The following is a 16,178-nucleotide window of genomic DNA, read 5'->3' as shown; positions in this document are numbered from 1 at the left end:
CTTTGTGTGCTTCTGTGAGTATTTCAGCCCTTTATTTTCCTCTGTTTCAGTTTGTATTTTTCAGTCACTGGCTAACCTCTCTTTTTACCCATGCTCATATTCCTACCATTAAGGAAGATCCTGATTTCCATAGACCACTTGACACCACTAAGCAGCTTCCATTGCCAGGGCCCTGACCCCGGTGTTCCTTCATCCCTGCTTCCTCAGTACAGTGCCACATTTGGAACTCATGGTCCAGGGTTGTCTGGAAGAGCTTGAGCCTTCAGAGAGCATTTTTTATTTAGGTACCCCTAACTGTTGACTAAAGGGCTAGACAGACTACTGATGCCACTGGTGTTGTTTTTATTTTTTTTTAAGGTCTTTATTTATTAGAGAGAGAGAGAGTGAGAGAGAGCAGAAGTGGGGGTAGGAGGGGAGGGGCAGAGGGAGAGAGAGAAGCAGACTCCCTGCTGAGCAGGGATTCCCAACTTGGGGCTCGATCCCAGTACTCTGGGATCATGACCTGAGCTAAAGGCAGATACTTAACTGACTGAGCCACCCAGGTCCCTGGTGTTGTTTTTATTTATTTATTTTTTAAAGATTTTATTTATTTATTTGACAGAGAGAGACACAGTGAGAGAGGGAACACAAGCAGGGGGAGCGGGAGAGGGAGAAGCAGGCTCTCTGTGGAGCGGGGAGCCCGATGTGGGACTCGACCCCAGGACCCTCGGACCATGACCTGAGCCGAAGGCCGACGCTTAACGACTGAGCCACCCAGGTGCCCTCTGGTGTTGTTTTTAAACAAGGAAAAAAGTTTAGGGGGTCAGAGTGGCTTCAGATCCTCCAGACTCACTCAGCCTTTCCCACTCTCTCGGTTTTCTTTTATAAAACCTAACAAGGGAAATTGTACAAATCTGAACTAACAAGGTCAAAGGTGCTAATGAAAGGACACTGGTGGACACTACACAAGTATGCCCCATAGGTAAACCCTCAAGGTTTTCTTGAGAATGAGTAAATAACAAAAATTGTTTTATTTGCTATCCCTAAGAAACTTATTCAAAGATAAAATTTCAGACTGACCACTTTGCTAGGTGCCAGCTAATCAATTTACCTCAAACATACAAATAAAATTCACTGTTCTCAGAATGCAGTATTTTTTTTTTTTTTTTTGGTCCCTTTCTCTTATAAATCCTGTGTTGTACTTATTTATTGCTGCATAAAAGTCACCGCATAATGTGGCTTCAAACAACAATGATTCTGTGGACTAAACTGAGAGCTTGGCTGGGTAGTTTCTTCTGCTCCATATGTCGTCAGCTGGAGTCACTCAGCTGCATTTAGCTAGTGGCTGTGGCGCCTGATCTGGAAGACCCAAGAAGCTTCTTTTGCCCCTTATTGCTTTTCAGTGTGGCCTAGCTACATAGCTGGTTTTGAGGTCCTCACAGCATGGCTGTCTCAGGGTGGTTGAACCTCTACGTGCTCTGGCTTCCACAGAGAGCATTTCAAGAGGACAAGCTCCAAGGTGCAAGTACTTATCAAGCCTCTATATTCATCACACTTGCTAATGTCCCCTTGACAAAGCAAGTCAGGTAACCAAGCTCAGACTCAACATGTAAGGGTCTACTATGGGGCATGAATACTGGGAGGTTCATTCATTCCCTGGGGACCACCAATGTAGAATTTTACCACATCTTTATTTTGCCTTCATCCCTGACTCAGTCTCTCTACTGATTGCTTCATATGTCAATAAGTTAGGTGCATGAAAAATAGTAATTAGTGTGCAAGTAACTAAATGCTTCCAAATTACTTTTTGATCACTTATTTCTGGAGATAATGTCTACCTGGGTCGGGGTAGATCTGGACCCTTTTTGTCTTCAGTTCATATTCCTTGGCTACACCCATGAGTCTCATTTCTGAGCTCATTGGCTCTTGCACACTAGACCTGATTTTTGGCTAAGTTTGTTTTAAGTGTGCTGTTGGTTGCGCATGACTGAACATGCATGCCCACAGTGGGATAGTAATGGGGGAACTTGTGAGTTCTGATTTAGTGACTGAATCATAAAGTGATACCTCTCATATGGGAGACTATAGGAAGAATGTCCCAATTAGGAAAATAGATGAAACAATGCGGAATGTGGTTCACTTAGGAGTTTGTGGTTCATTCAACTGTTTTATGTTTTTATCAGAATAGGTTCCTCTAACTAGAGGCATACTCCTATTCCTCCTTTCTAAACTCTGTCCTTTTTCATGTTTACTTTTTTTTTTTAAGATTTTTTATCTTGGGGGTGCCTGGGTGGTGCAGTCGGTTAAGCAGTTGTTTAAGCATCTGCCTTCAGCTCAGGTCATGATCCCAGGGTCCTGGGCTTGAGCCCTGGGTCAGGCTCCCTGCTCAGCGAGGAGTCAGCCTCTCCCTCGCCCTCCCCCCACACACACTCATGCTCTTTCTCTAGCTCTGCAGTCTCTCTCAAATAAAATCTTTTATTTTTTTAAAAGATTTTATTTATTTATTTATTTGACAGAAAGAGACACAGTGAGAGAGGGAACACAAGCAGGGGGAGTGGGAGAGGGAGAAGCAGACTTCCCGCTGAGCAGGGAGCCCAATGTGGGGCTCGATCCCAGGACCCTGCGATCATGACCTAAGCCGAAGTCCGAGGCTTAACGACTGAGCCACCCAGGCGCCCCTAAATAAAATCTTTTTAAAAAGATTTTTTATTTTCAAGTAATCTACACACAACATGGGGCTCGAAATTACAACCCCGAGATCAAGAGTCACATGCTCCACTGAGCAGGCCAGGTACCTCTCATGTTTACTTATAATAAGATAGTTGTCAATATATGCAAAAGTGGACTCCCTGTAACAAGGAAATCAAATCCTAGTATGCAATAGCTTTCCTTAATGTTTCTAAACAATTTAGTAATTCAAAATGTGTGCCCTTTGCACTGGGTGTTGTATATAAGTGATGAATCACTGAATGCTACTCCTGAAACCAATATTGCACTATATGTTAACTAGAATTTAAATGAAAGTATTTTTAAAAAGCCAAAACAAACAAAATGTATGCCCTTTTTGGTTTCTTTTTTTTTTAATTTAAATTCCATTAATTAACATATAGTATATCATTAGTTTCAGAGGTAGAGCTTAGTGATTCATCAGTTGCATATAACACCTAGTGCTCATTACATCAAGTGCCCTCCTTAATGCCCATCATCCAGTTACCCCATACCCTACCGACCTCCCCTCCAGCAACCTTCAGTTTGTTTCCTGTAGTTAAGAGTCTCCTGGGGCACCTGGGTGGCTCAGTGAGCTGGGCATCTGCCTTCAGGTCAGGTCATGATCCTGGGTTCCTGGGATCAAGCCCCACATCGGGTTCCCTGCTCAGTGGGGAGTCTGCTTCTCCCTCCCCACTGCCTGCCGCTCCACCTGCTTGTGCTCTCTCTCAAATAAATAAAATCTTTAAAAAAAAAAAAAAAGAAGAAGAAATAGAATCGAGTAAATAAGAAAATTTGGTATGCCAGTAAAGTGGAATCTCAAATCTCTGGGGGAAAGATAGGCTTTTTAAGTAACAGCATTAGAACAACTGGATAGCCTCTGGGAAAAGATAAAATTAGAGCCACACTTCACATCACACACTAGAATAAACTCCAATAGATCAGAAATTTAAATATAAATAATGATACCATATAAGTATTAAAAGAGCACACTGATTAATTCCTCTATAACCTGTGGATTGGGAAGACCTTTCTAATTATTATTCAAAATACAGAATAAAAGAAAATATTAACAAACATTATATAACAGTAAAAATACATGTGTTTTGGAAAAAAATAGACAAAATCAAAGGACAAATTACAAAGACGTGTAACATAGTACAAGTAACTTGTAGCTTATCTTCCTGCTCCAGTTCTTAAAAATCCAGAACACAAACACCAAAAAAAGAAAACTTTTAAGCAAAAGACATCAGTGGAGATTTCATTGAAAAGGAAAGGCAAATGGCCTTGATACATATGAAAAGATGTTCAGTTGCATTCATGATAAAATAAAACTATACCAAGATAACAATATCCCATTGATCAGAGTGACAAAAGTGCCAAACTTTGTCAAAGCACCCTGTTAGTAAGGCTGTGGAGAAACAGTCCCATTATAACATTGCTGACTGGGGGCAAAACGTTTAATAGAATCCCCGTGGAGTAGAATTTAGCACCATCTAACAAAATTACATCTATAATTACCCTTAGACTCAGAAACTTCATTTCTAATTATCTACTCAGTATATATTTCCACGGTGAACATGCATGAGGGTATTCATTTTGGCATTATTTGTCATAACAAAACACTGGAAATGACACAAGTCCATCAGTAGGAGACTGAATAAACTGGTATGTCCAGACAACAATGCTATGCAGCTGTAAAAAAGAATGAAAAAGACCTGCATAACTAATATGGAGCAATCCTCAGGATATATTATTGAGTACAGAAGCTGATGTGGGAAACAAAGGCAGAAGAGAAATAATTGAATTTCCTTACTATCTACAGTCCATTGACAAGTCCTTGAAACAGGCACAGCAACATTCCTCTAGGGACTCAACTGCCTGGCTGTTAATACTTTGCTAAGGGCAAAACACAATCCTAGCCCAACCCCTCCGCCTCAAGGATCCTGTAAATTTACTCTATTTTTTTTTTAAGGATTTTATTTATTCGAGAGAGAGAATGAAAGACAGCACGTGATGGGGGAGGGTCAGAGGGAGAAGCAGACTCCCCGCTGAGCAGGGAGCCCAATGTGGGACTCGATCCCAGGACCCCGGAATCATGACCTGAGCTGAAGGCAGATGCTTAACCATCTGAGGCCACCCAAGGTGCCCTAAATTTCTATTTTTATATACAAATTATATATATGTTATTTTTTAGTTTTTGTTTCCTTTTATTGAATTTTATTTTACTTCATTTTTATGTATATGCAAGTTGTTCTACTTTCTACATTTTATTTTTTATTTTTTTTAAAGATTTTATTTTATTTATTTATTTGAGAGAGAGAGAGAGAATGAGAGACAGAGAGCACGAGAGGGAAGAGGGTCAGAGGGAGAAGCAGACTCCCTGCTGAGCAGGGAGCCCGATGTGGGACTCGATCCCGGGACTCCAGGATCATGACCTGAGCCGAAGGCAGTCGCTTAACCAACTGAGCCACCCAGGCGCCCCTAAATTTACTTTAACATATAAAAATTCCTTTGGAAACTTCCTTTATCTCTACCCCCCAAGATATGTGTTGGCAATCATCCCCCAAGTGTATGGCCCACCAGTATACATCTGAAGGGTCTCATGTCTAAGGCTTTATTAGATGCTAATAAATGACCTTTTCCCAACAATAGCTAGCTCCTTCAGGATCCTGGAAACCTCGCTTCCAAAATTCCTTAGAGACTTAATGCTGTCCCTAACCCCCTCCCAACTTGAAAGTATGTAACGGGCCACTCCTCATGACCCCATTGCAGCTCCTTCTGCCCACGGGGCCTGTCCCTGGGCTTTAACAAAATCACCTTTTTGCACCAAAGACGTCTCAAAAATTCTTTCTTGGTCGTCAGCTTCGAAACCTAACATTCTTTCCTACATCAACAGATATCCTGCGGGGCTGGGTCGGAGGGGCATTGTGGGGTGTCAGCTTGTGCTTCGTCATCAGCTTGGCTTCCGCTTCCTCATCAGAAGCAAGGTGCAGGACGCCTGGGTGGCTCAGTTGGTTAAGCGTCTGCCTTTGGCTGAGGTTGATGAGGCAGCAGAAGGCAAGCTAAGGACAAAGCACAAGCTGACACCCCACAACCTACCTCCCCATTCCTGGAAGGGGTATGTGTGACATTCATCCAGGAAGCTCCCAACTGTCTTAATGGTAATGCCTTGCTAGAGTGGAAAACAACCTTAACTTGACAATGGCAAGGCCTGCAGTATCCTGTGAGACTTTAACATATGAAAATCCTTCTGAAATCTCCCTTTTCCTTACCTCCCCCAACTCCCAAATATAGAATCAGCCACCCCTCACAACCCCGGTTCAGCAGCTCTTTCTCCCCACGGGTCCTTGTCCCTGTGCTTTCATAAAACCACCTTTTTGCACCAGATGTCTCAAGAGTTCTTTCTTGGTCATCGGCTCCGGATCCCACCCCACCAAACCTCACCTACATTCCAAAACCAAATCGAAGTCATGATCCCAGGGTCCTGGGATCGAGCCCCGCATCGGGCTCCCTGCTCAGCGGGGAGCCTGCTTCTCCCTCTGCCTGCTGCTCCCCCTGCTTGTGCTCTCTCGCTCTCTCTCTCTCTCTCTGACAAATAAAAATCTTAAAAAAAAAAAAAAAAGAGAAAGAAAGAGCGGTGCCTGGGTCGCTCAGTGGGTTAAGCATCTGCCTTCAGCTCAGGTCATGATCCCAGGGTCCTGGGATCGAGCCCCGCATCGGGCTCCCTGCTCCGCGGGAAGCCTGCTTCTCCCTCTCCCACTCCCCCTGCTTGTGTTCCCTCTCTCGCTGTGTCTCTCTCTGTGTCAAATAAATAAATAAAATCTTAAAAACAAAAAACAAAAAAAGAAAGAAAAAAGAAAAGCAACCCCTTTTTGGAAGGTAGGTGGTGCGGAGATGTGAATCAGGGGCAATATGTAGGATACCGCAGAAGGGAGGGAGCCTGCCTAAGGAGGCCACCGCAAAGTACTACAAGCAGCAGAGTGCAAAATCAGAACTTCTATAAGTCTGCTCCAGTGGTGCTCAGGTGGCAAAGTGGGGCAGATTCCAAGTGGGACAGCGTGGTCTCAGGATTCCCGGGGTCACAAGAAGAACGGGGGGTGCCTGAGTGTGGCGGAACTCCCAGAGAAGAGAAGAGAAGCCAGCTGAACACAGTGAGTCTAGGTGCCAACTTTCTGCTCAGTTTTGTCATAAATCACGGAAGGCTTTACACTTGCACAACTGCACTCCAGGTAGGTGCCTGGTACAAGGCAGAAGCCTGGAAAGACTTCTCTCCCTCTCCACCAGTCCCCCACTGGGAATGGCTCAGGTCCACATCACAGGAACCTGTAAAGTTCAGAGACTTGAAACTGGGTCACGTCCCCGAGATAAAAATGGTCAGTCACAGGTGAAGTGAACAGAGTTCAGACGGAAACCAGGGAGACAAGGGTGATTGACTGTTTTTCTGTGAAGGCTCACTGAAGAGTGGGGGGACGTGAACTTTCAGTTCCATGCTAGAGATCCTGGTGCCACCATTTTCATCCCCCTGTTGAGTAAGGGACAGGCGGGGCTAGGTAGGGAGAGATGGGGGCTATGTGATCAGGCTCACAGAAATCCCAAAAATGCAGAAGTGGAAGGAAACTAGAGACAAGGGAACACTCCAGACCACCCTGCCCTAGGTGTCCAAGGGGGAAGTCTTATTTATGACAGTCTCCTGTGGTCAACAGAAAATAACCAAACCCTAAAAAGAAGTAAGCCATTAACGATGTTATCACTAGTCCTTAATCATTGGTGCTGCCAGTAGAGAAGTCGAAAAGATTTAAGTTCTCTCCCTGGTTAGCCTTCAAAAAAGGACGAACCCTAAAAGCCCTCAGTTGCAACCCTGTCTGAACTCCTCTCACTCCTGGGAGGTTTTTCTGTATCCTTGTTTAAAACTCTATCACTTTACTCACTCTCCTTTATCCGGGAGATTGAGTCTTTGACTCCTTGAGACAAGAACCTTCTCTGTAGCTTCACCATCAGTGCTGAAAGCCTTCAAGGAGCAAAATAGCACCACATGATGGAATCCAGAGCTTCTTACATTAAGCCCAGCCCCTTTGCAAGGGAGGCCCAATTCCACCAGGGCAAAGACACCTGAGATTCAGCACAACAGACCCTTCCCCCGGAAGACTAGCATGAGCAACTCACTAGCATGAGGCTTACTGATAATAGAAAACTGCAAAACTTCAGCTCTTGGGGAAACAGTGTATACCATTCGTGGGGTTTTTTTTATTATTCCTTAGTCTTCCAATTTTTTTTTCAGCTATTTTCTTATTTTTTTCAATTCTTTTCTTTACTCATTTTTATTTTTATATATACATTATATATATTTTCATTTTACGTTTCCTGTCATTGTATTTTATTTTATTTTTGTATATACATAAATTTTTCTTTCCAATTTTGGTGTCTAGTTTCTTTTAACAAACAGACCAAAATACACCCAGGATCTAGTTTATTGTTTTGTTCTGTTTTATTCTTCTTTGATTTTTTCTTAGTTTTGTTTCGTTTTCTTCTGATTTGTTTTGTTTGTTTTTTTCTGTTGTTATTTTTGTCTTTTCTCTTTATTTCTTCTATTCTTTTCTCAACATAATGATGAGACCGAGGAACTCACACCAAAAGAAAGAACAGGAGGTAGTACTCACTGCAAGGGACTTAATCAATATGAATATAAGTAAGATGTTGGAACTAGTTTTCAAAACAACGATTATAAAGATACTAGCTGGGTTTAAAAAAGCATAGAGGACCCTAGAGAAACCACTACTGAAGAAATAAAAGAACTAAAATCTAATCAGGCTGAAATTAAAAATGCTATTACTGAAATGGAGTAAAAAATGGAGGCTCTAACAGGTAGGATAAATGAGGCAGAAGAGAGAGTCAGGATACAAAAGACAAAGTGATGGAAAATAAGGAAGCTGAGGAAAAAAACTACTGGATCACCAAGGGAGACACTGAAATCAGTGATACCATAAAGCGAAATAATATCCATATGATAGGGGTCCCAGAAGATGAAGAGAGAGAGAGGGGCGGAAGCTTTATTTGAGGGCGCCTGGGTGGCTCAGTTGGTTAAGCGACTGCCTTCGGCTCAGGTCATGATCCCAGAGTCCTGGGATCGAGTCCCACATCGGGCTCCCGGCTCAGCAGGGAGCCTGCTTCTCCCTCTGACCTTCTCCCCTCTCATGCTGTTTCTCTCTCTCTCTCTCTCTCTTAAATAAATAAATAAAATCTTTAAAAAAAAAAAGATTTGAACAAATTATAGCTGTGAACATCCCTAATCTGGGGAAGGAAATGTGCATTCAAGTCCAGGAGGCACAGAGAACCCCCCTCCAAATCAATACCTCCACATATAATAGTGAAGCTTGCAAATATCAGAGATAAAGAGAAAATCCTGAAAGAAGCTCGGGGCAAGAGGTCCTTAAGCTACAAGGGTAGAAACATAAGGCTGGCAGCACACCCATCCACAGAGACCTGGCAGGCCAGAAAGGACTGGCATGATATACTCACTATGCTAAATGGGAAAAATATGCAGCCAAGAATACTTTATCCAGCAAAGCTGTGATTCAGAACAAAAGGAGAGATAAAGAGTTTCCAGAACAAACAAAAACTAAAGGAATTTGTGTACACTAAAACAACCCTGCAAGAAATAGTAAAGGGGATCCTCTAAGCAGAGAGAAGCCCAAAAGTAATAAAGACCAGAAAGAAACAATCTACAATAATAGTGACTTTACAAGTAATAGAATGGCACTAAATTCATATCTTTCAATAATTACTCTGAATGTAAATGGGCTAAATGCTCCAATCAAAAGACACAGGGTATCAGATTGGATCAAAAAAGACAGGACGAGGGATGCCTGGGTGGCTCAGTCAGTTAAACATCTGTCTTCAGCTCAGGTCATGATCCCAGCGTCCTGGGGCTGAGTCCCACATTGGGCTCCCTGCTCAGCGGGAGACTGCTTCTCCCTCTAGCTGCCACTCCCCCTGCTTGTGCTCACTCTCTTTCTCTCTCACTCTCTGACAAATAAATAAATAAAATCTGGGGGAAAAAAGAATAAACGAAGACCCATCAATATGCTGTCTGCAAAAGACACATTTTGGACACAAAGACACCTCCAGATTGAAAGTGAGGGGGTGGAGAACCATTTATCATGCTAATGGACATCAAAAGAAAGCAGGGGTAGCAACCCCTATATCAGACAAACCAGATTTTTTTTAAAGAATTTTTATTTATTTGACAGAGAGAGACACAGCGAGAGAGGGAACACAAGCAGGGGGAGTGGGAGAGGGAGAAGCAGGCTTCCCGCGGAGCAGGGAGCCCGACGCGGGGCTCAATCCCAGGACCCTGGGATCATGACCTAAGCCGAAGGCAGACGCTTAATGCCTAAGCCACCCAGGCGCCCCAGACAAACTAGATTTTAAACCAAAGAGTGTAGGAAGAGATAAAGAAGGACACTATATCATAATAAAAGGGGTCTATCCAACAAGAAGATCTAACAATTATAAATATTTATGCCCCTAACTTGGGGTATTTAACACTCCACTCAGAGCGATGGACAGATCATCTAAGCAGAAGATCAAAAAGGAAACAAGGGCTTTGAATGACACACTGGACCAGATGGACTTCACAGATATATTCAGAACATTCCATCCTAAAGCAACAGAATACACATTTTTCTTGAGTGCACATGGAACATTCTCCAGAATAGATCATATCCCGGGTCACAAATCAGGTCTCAACTGGTACAAAAAGACTGGGATTATTCCCTGTCTTCCCTGCATATGTTCAGACCACAGTGCTTTAAAACTTGAACTCAATCACAAGAAAAAATTCGGAAGGAACACAAATACATGGAGGTTAAAGAGTATCCTACTAAAGAATGAATGAGTCAACCAGAAAATTAAAGAAGAATTTAAAAAATACATGGAAATAAATGAAAACGAAGAAACAACTGCTCAAAATCTTTGGGACAGGGCCCCTGGGTGGCTCAGTCGGTTAAGCATCTACCTTCAGCTCAGGTCATGATCCCAGGGTCCTGGGGTCAAGCCCCGCATCAGGCTCTCTGCTCAATGAGGACCCTGCTCCTCCCTCTCCCTCTGCCTACTGCTCTGCCTACTTGTGCTGTCTCTCTCTGTCAAATAAATAAATAAAACCTTAAAAAAAAAACTTTGGGATGCAGCAAAGGTGGTCCTAAGAGGGAAGTATATAGCAATACAGGCCTTTCTCAAGAAACAAGAAAAGTTTCAAATAACAACCTAACCTTATACCTAAAGAAGATGGAGAAAGAACAGCAAATAAAGACTAAATCCAGGAGTAAAAGATAAATAATAAAGATTAGAGCAGAAATCAATGATATAGAAATTAAAAAAAAAACAACAGTACAACAAATCAATGAAACTAGGAGCTGGTTCTTCGAGAGAATTAATGAGATCAATAAACCTCTAGCCAGACTTATCAAAAAGAAAAGAGAAAGGACCCAAATAAATAAAATCATAAATGAAAGAGAGGAAATCACAACCAACACCGAAGAAATACAAACAATTATAAGAACATATTATGAGCAATTATATCCCAACAAATTAGGCAATCTGGAAGCAATGGATGCATTCCTAAGACATATAAACTACCCAAACTGAACCACCATGAAGAAACAGAAAACCTGAAGAGACCCATAACCACCAAAGAAATCGAGGCAGTAATCAAAAATCTTCAACAAACAAGAGCCCAGGGCCAGATGGCTTCCCGGGGAAATTCTACCAAACATTTAAAGAATTAATACCTATTCTTCTGAAGCTGTTTCAAAAACTAGAAATGGAAGGAAAACTTCCAAACTCTTTCTATGAGGCCAGCATTACCTTGATCCCCAAACCAGACAAAGACCCCACCGAAAAGGAGAATTACAGACCAATATCCCTGATGAACATGGATGCAAAAATTCTCTCCAAAATATTAGCCAATAAGGATCCAACAGTATTATTCACCAGGACCAAGTGGGATTTATTCCTGGGCTGCAAGGGTGATTCAACAACTGCAAATCAATCAGTGTGATACACTACATAAATAAAAGAAAGGACAAGAGCCATATGATCCTCTCAATAGAGGCAGAAAAAGCATTTGACTAAGTACAGCATTCTTTCTTGATTAAAATTCTTCAGTGTAGAGATAGAAGGTACAAGTATGGAACTTGACTGGATCCTGGTGGGTTTTTTTAATTAATGCTATAAAAGACATTTAAATTGGGAAAGTTTGAATATGGATTAATGTTAGATGATAGTAGAAATTATTAATTCATCATATAATTCCATTGTGGTTGTGTAAGATATATACCGAAGATTTAGGGATGAATGGTGATGGTGTCTGTAAGTTGCTTTCAAATAGTTCAGGAAAAGAAAGATAACTATACAAACAGATGAAAAGATACAGACAAATAAGGTAAATATGGCAAAATATTAAGATTTGTTGAATCCTTGTATGTATGTATGTAGATATGTATGTATTTTGGCACAAAAAAAGGTGATTTTATTAAAGCATGGGGACAGGACCTGTCAGCAGAAAGAGCTGTTGCTGAATCCTTGTATTTAGTGTTTGGGTGTTTATCATCTCTTTTTTCTGTTTTTCTGTATGTTAGTTTTCAAAATAAAACTGGGTGGCTCAGCGGGTTAAGCACCTGCCCTCAGCTCAGGTAATGACACTGGGGTCCTGGGATCGAGCCCAGAGTCTGACACCCTGCTCAGCAGGCAGTCTGCTTCTCCCTCTCTCTCCAACCCTTCCCCCTGTTTGTGCTCTCTCTGTCAAATGAGTAATTAAAAAATCTTTTTAAGAAATTAAAAAAAAATTAAGTTGGAAAGAATGTTCATATTATTCTAATTTTTACACAGTAATTTTTACATATTCCAGGATGCAACCCATTAATATTATTTTTTTTGTTCTCCTCAGGCATCAAGTGATTTTCACTTTGATATTTCAAAAGACACATTAAGAAACATATCCAAACTTTGTTCTCTTTACCCGTTTGGTTTTAATATTTTATTAAAAATTCTTGAGTTTGTAAATATTAAAACACTGCAACTTAATGGCACAGGAATGACAATGTGCTAGCAATAAAATAAAAATAGAAGCTAACTATTTAGAAGCAGTAGCAACTCTGTACTTCAAAGATAATTTAAACAGGCAATTTTAAGAGTGCTTCATATATGTACAAAGCCACTCTCCGCCTGCAGTGGTGCTGCCACACCGGCAGAGGACGCTGCTAAGCGTCTTAGATGCCGCTGCAAACCCTTTAACCAATAGCTGTTGCAAGCTCTTAATTAGCTTGAATCGAGGAGTTCATATCAAATTTATTTTATTAATTATGTTTACCGCTTATTGCACTTACTTATACTACGTACTAACTGGTACAGAAGTGTTCTAACTGGTTGAGCCGTACCAGTGCAGACCAGCTGAATGTCAGTGCTGTTTCCTTCTATTAAGACAGCAGCCACTCGGCTCCTGCAGGAGGGTACTCCGCACCGGAACTTTCAGTACCACCAGCTTCTGCTCTCCAGGGCTTGTCCCATTCTAATTCCTACTTTCCCGCATTTCCAACTTTTCTGCCTCACTTGATCCTTCTTCTTAACAGCATATTAAAACACTCAAAACTTTACCAAAAAAAAAAAAAAGTTTCCTCAATTCTATATACTCTGCTCCCTCCATTTTTCTTCCCTTGCAAATACGGCCCAATTTATTGAGAATTGTTTCCTTTCCTCCACTGCCTCCATTTCCTTCCTCCAAATTATTCCTCCATCATCTGACATCTGGGGCTTCTGATCTCACCCGTCCAATCGAACTGCTCCCACCAATACCATCAAGGCTCCTTGCTGCCAAATCCAGTGGCCCCTCCTCATTCTTGGTGTCATCACTCCCCAGGCGCATCTCACACTTCGCCTTCCTACCTGGGCTTCCACCGCACCACACTTTCCCGGTCTCACCCTGTCAGCTGGCTTCTCTTGCCCTGCCTTCCCTTTGGTGTATGTTCTTTACTTTCTTCCTTAGCTCTCTTCTAATGCTACACATTTTCTGAGGGCTATCTCCATTACTCTCCTCCCGCTGTGTGTTGATGCCACCCAAATCTGTGTGCAGCCATGACCCCCCTTCCTCCAAGCTCCACTGTCGCAGAAAATGGTGCCACCCACCCAGTTGTCAAGTCAGAAACAGGGTACACAATCTTGACTTGTCTCTCTCCCTCCTCCACACAGCAAAACGATTCCCCAGACATTAACTTTACCTCCTAAGCACCCCATAAAACTACTTCTCTTCTTTCCATCAGCCACTGCCTTAATTCCAGTTTCCATTCTCTTCCCCCTGGGATCACTGCAAAAGCCTTGGATCTCTCTCCCCTTTCCAAACCAGTCTCTATACTGCAAAGTGATCTAAGTCACAAATCTCTCCTTGTTCTTAGGCTTAAAGTTCTTCACTATTCCTCTGGATAAAGCCTCCATCTTCAGCATGGCTGACAAGGCCCAAGCCTCCCTCTCCTGCTTCACCTTCCCCCACCTCTCCCTTGTACCATAAGCTCCTAAGTCACACTGAATACATTGGTCTTCCCAGTTTGTCATGTGTTTGTTCCTTAACCTTGGCTGTCCCCTTTGGAATGCTCTTGCCCTCTCAATGCCTGGCTAACTCCTAATCAGTCTTCAGGCCTCGGCTTGGACCTCTGTTCCTCTAGGCTTCTTTTGACTCACCAAGACTAGTTTAGCTGCCCCTGTTGAGTATTTTCATAGCAATTATTTACCATAGACTACTGATTTTTTTCACAGTCTTACATAACTTGCTATACAAACACAGCTTCCAGCCCTGTCCACCACTTCTTCCTGATAAGCATCCAAGACACCCCCCACCCCCATGGAGCCACCACTAACCCATGGGATCCTGTATGACCCTTCTCACAGCATTTATTATACTTTTTTTGTAATTGTCATTTGTCTCCATTCTCCAATAAACTGTGAGTCCCACCAAGGACCACTTTTTTTTTTTTTATTTTATTTTTTTGACAGAGAGACACAGCAAGAGAGGGAACACAAGCAGGGGGAGTGGGAGAGGGAGAAGCAGGCTTCCCGCGGAGCAGGGAGCCCGATGTGGGGCTCGATCCCAGGACCCTGGGATTATGACCTGAGCCGAAGGCAGACGCTTAACAACTGAGCCACCCAAGCGCCCCCACAAAGGACCACTTCTACATCACTTACCACTTAGCAGCAACTGGCAGATAATGATTGCTCAACAAATGTTCAGTGGGTGAATGAGTCCTTGGGGTGATTATAGTTCTAGCCAGCTTAGTTATTATGTTCAATGGACACATGTAATTAATTTACATAGTGCTATAGAATCATTGTATTATTAGTATCTAGCTGTTTTAGTCCTTGAGGGTACAGTCTATGCCTTATTCAATTTCTTTGTTCCAGAAAACTCAGCATGCCTGGCACATATTGTTTTCAACCAACTTTTGTTGATTGTATCAGTGATCATAAGAAATTAAGAAACAGAGGCCCAGATAATTGAACAACCCGAGACTGCACATTGTCCCAGAAGCAGGATTAGAACTCAGTCTGATGTGGTGCCTGGGTGGCTCAGTTAGTTACGCATCTGCCTTTGGCTGAGATCATGATCCCAGGATTCTGGGACTGAGCCCCTCGTCGGGCTCCCTGCTCAGTGAGGAGTCTGCTTCTCCCTCTCTCTCTGTCTGCTCCTACCACCCCCAACCCACTGGTGCTCTCTCTTCTCTATAAGTCTCAAATAAATAAAATCTTAAAAAAAAAAAAAACCTCAGTCTGAAAAAAGGGACGCTTGGAAGGAAGTTCCTCAGTGTCTAAATAGAATGCCAGTATGAATGAAAGAAGCACTGAGTTCTCTCCATCAATAGACTCACCAGAGAAGTGCCTGGCTGGCTTAGTCGGGAGAGCATGTGGCTCTTGATCTCAGGGTCATGAGTTCAAGCCCGACATTGGGTGTAGAGACTGCATAAATAAATAAACTCTGAGAGAGACAGACACTGGCCAGAAGCCATGGGAACTGCCAGGGCCCCAGACCTCCATGGTCAAGTATCCTCATAGTAGATGTGACGTAGGCCAAGGAATGTGAGGACAGGGGTCTTGGATATTTCAGCATGGAAGGGAGATTGGACCCCTGGTTTCCTTTGTCCCTTTTAGTTTCAACTCTCAGCCCCAGGTACTGGTATTGGGGTATTATTTGTCCTTCTCTGAAATCTGTTTGATGCTAAGATAGTTCTTTTCCCAGTCTTTCTTTGCTACAGTGAGTGAGTCACTGACAGGTGCCTGGGAAGAATCATTTACAGTATAGCCCGTGGGGGATGTTACCTCCTTCTAGGTGTTCAGCATAAAAATCCCCCCTCTTGGGGCGCCTGGGTGGCTCAGTTGGTTAAACATCTGTCTTCGGCTCAGGTCATGATCCCAGGGTCCTGGGATCAAATCCCACATTGGGCTCCTTGCTC

Source organism: Zalophus californianus, chromosome 7, assembly GCF_009762305.2.
Source record: "Zalophus californianus isolate mZalCal1 chromosome 7, mZalCal1.pri.v2, whole genome shotgun sequence".
Lineage (NCBI taxonomy): Eukaryota > Metazoa > Chordata > Mammalia > Carnivora > Otariidae > Zalophus > Zalophus californianus.
This window is presented reverse-complemented; position numbering follows the sequence as displayed.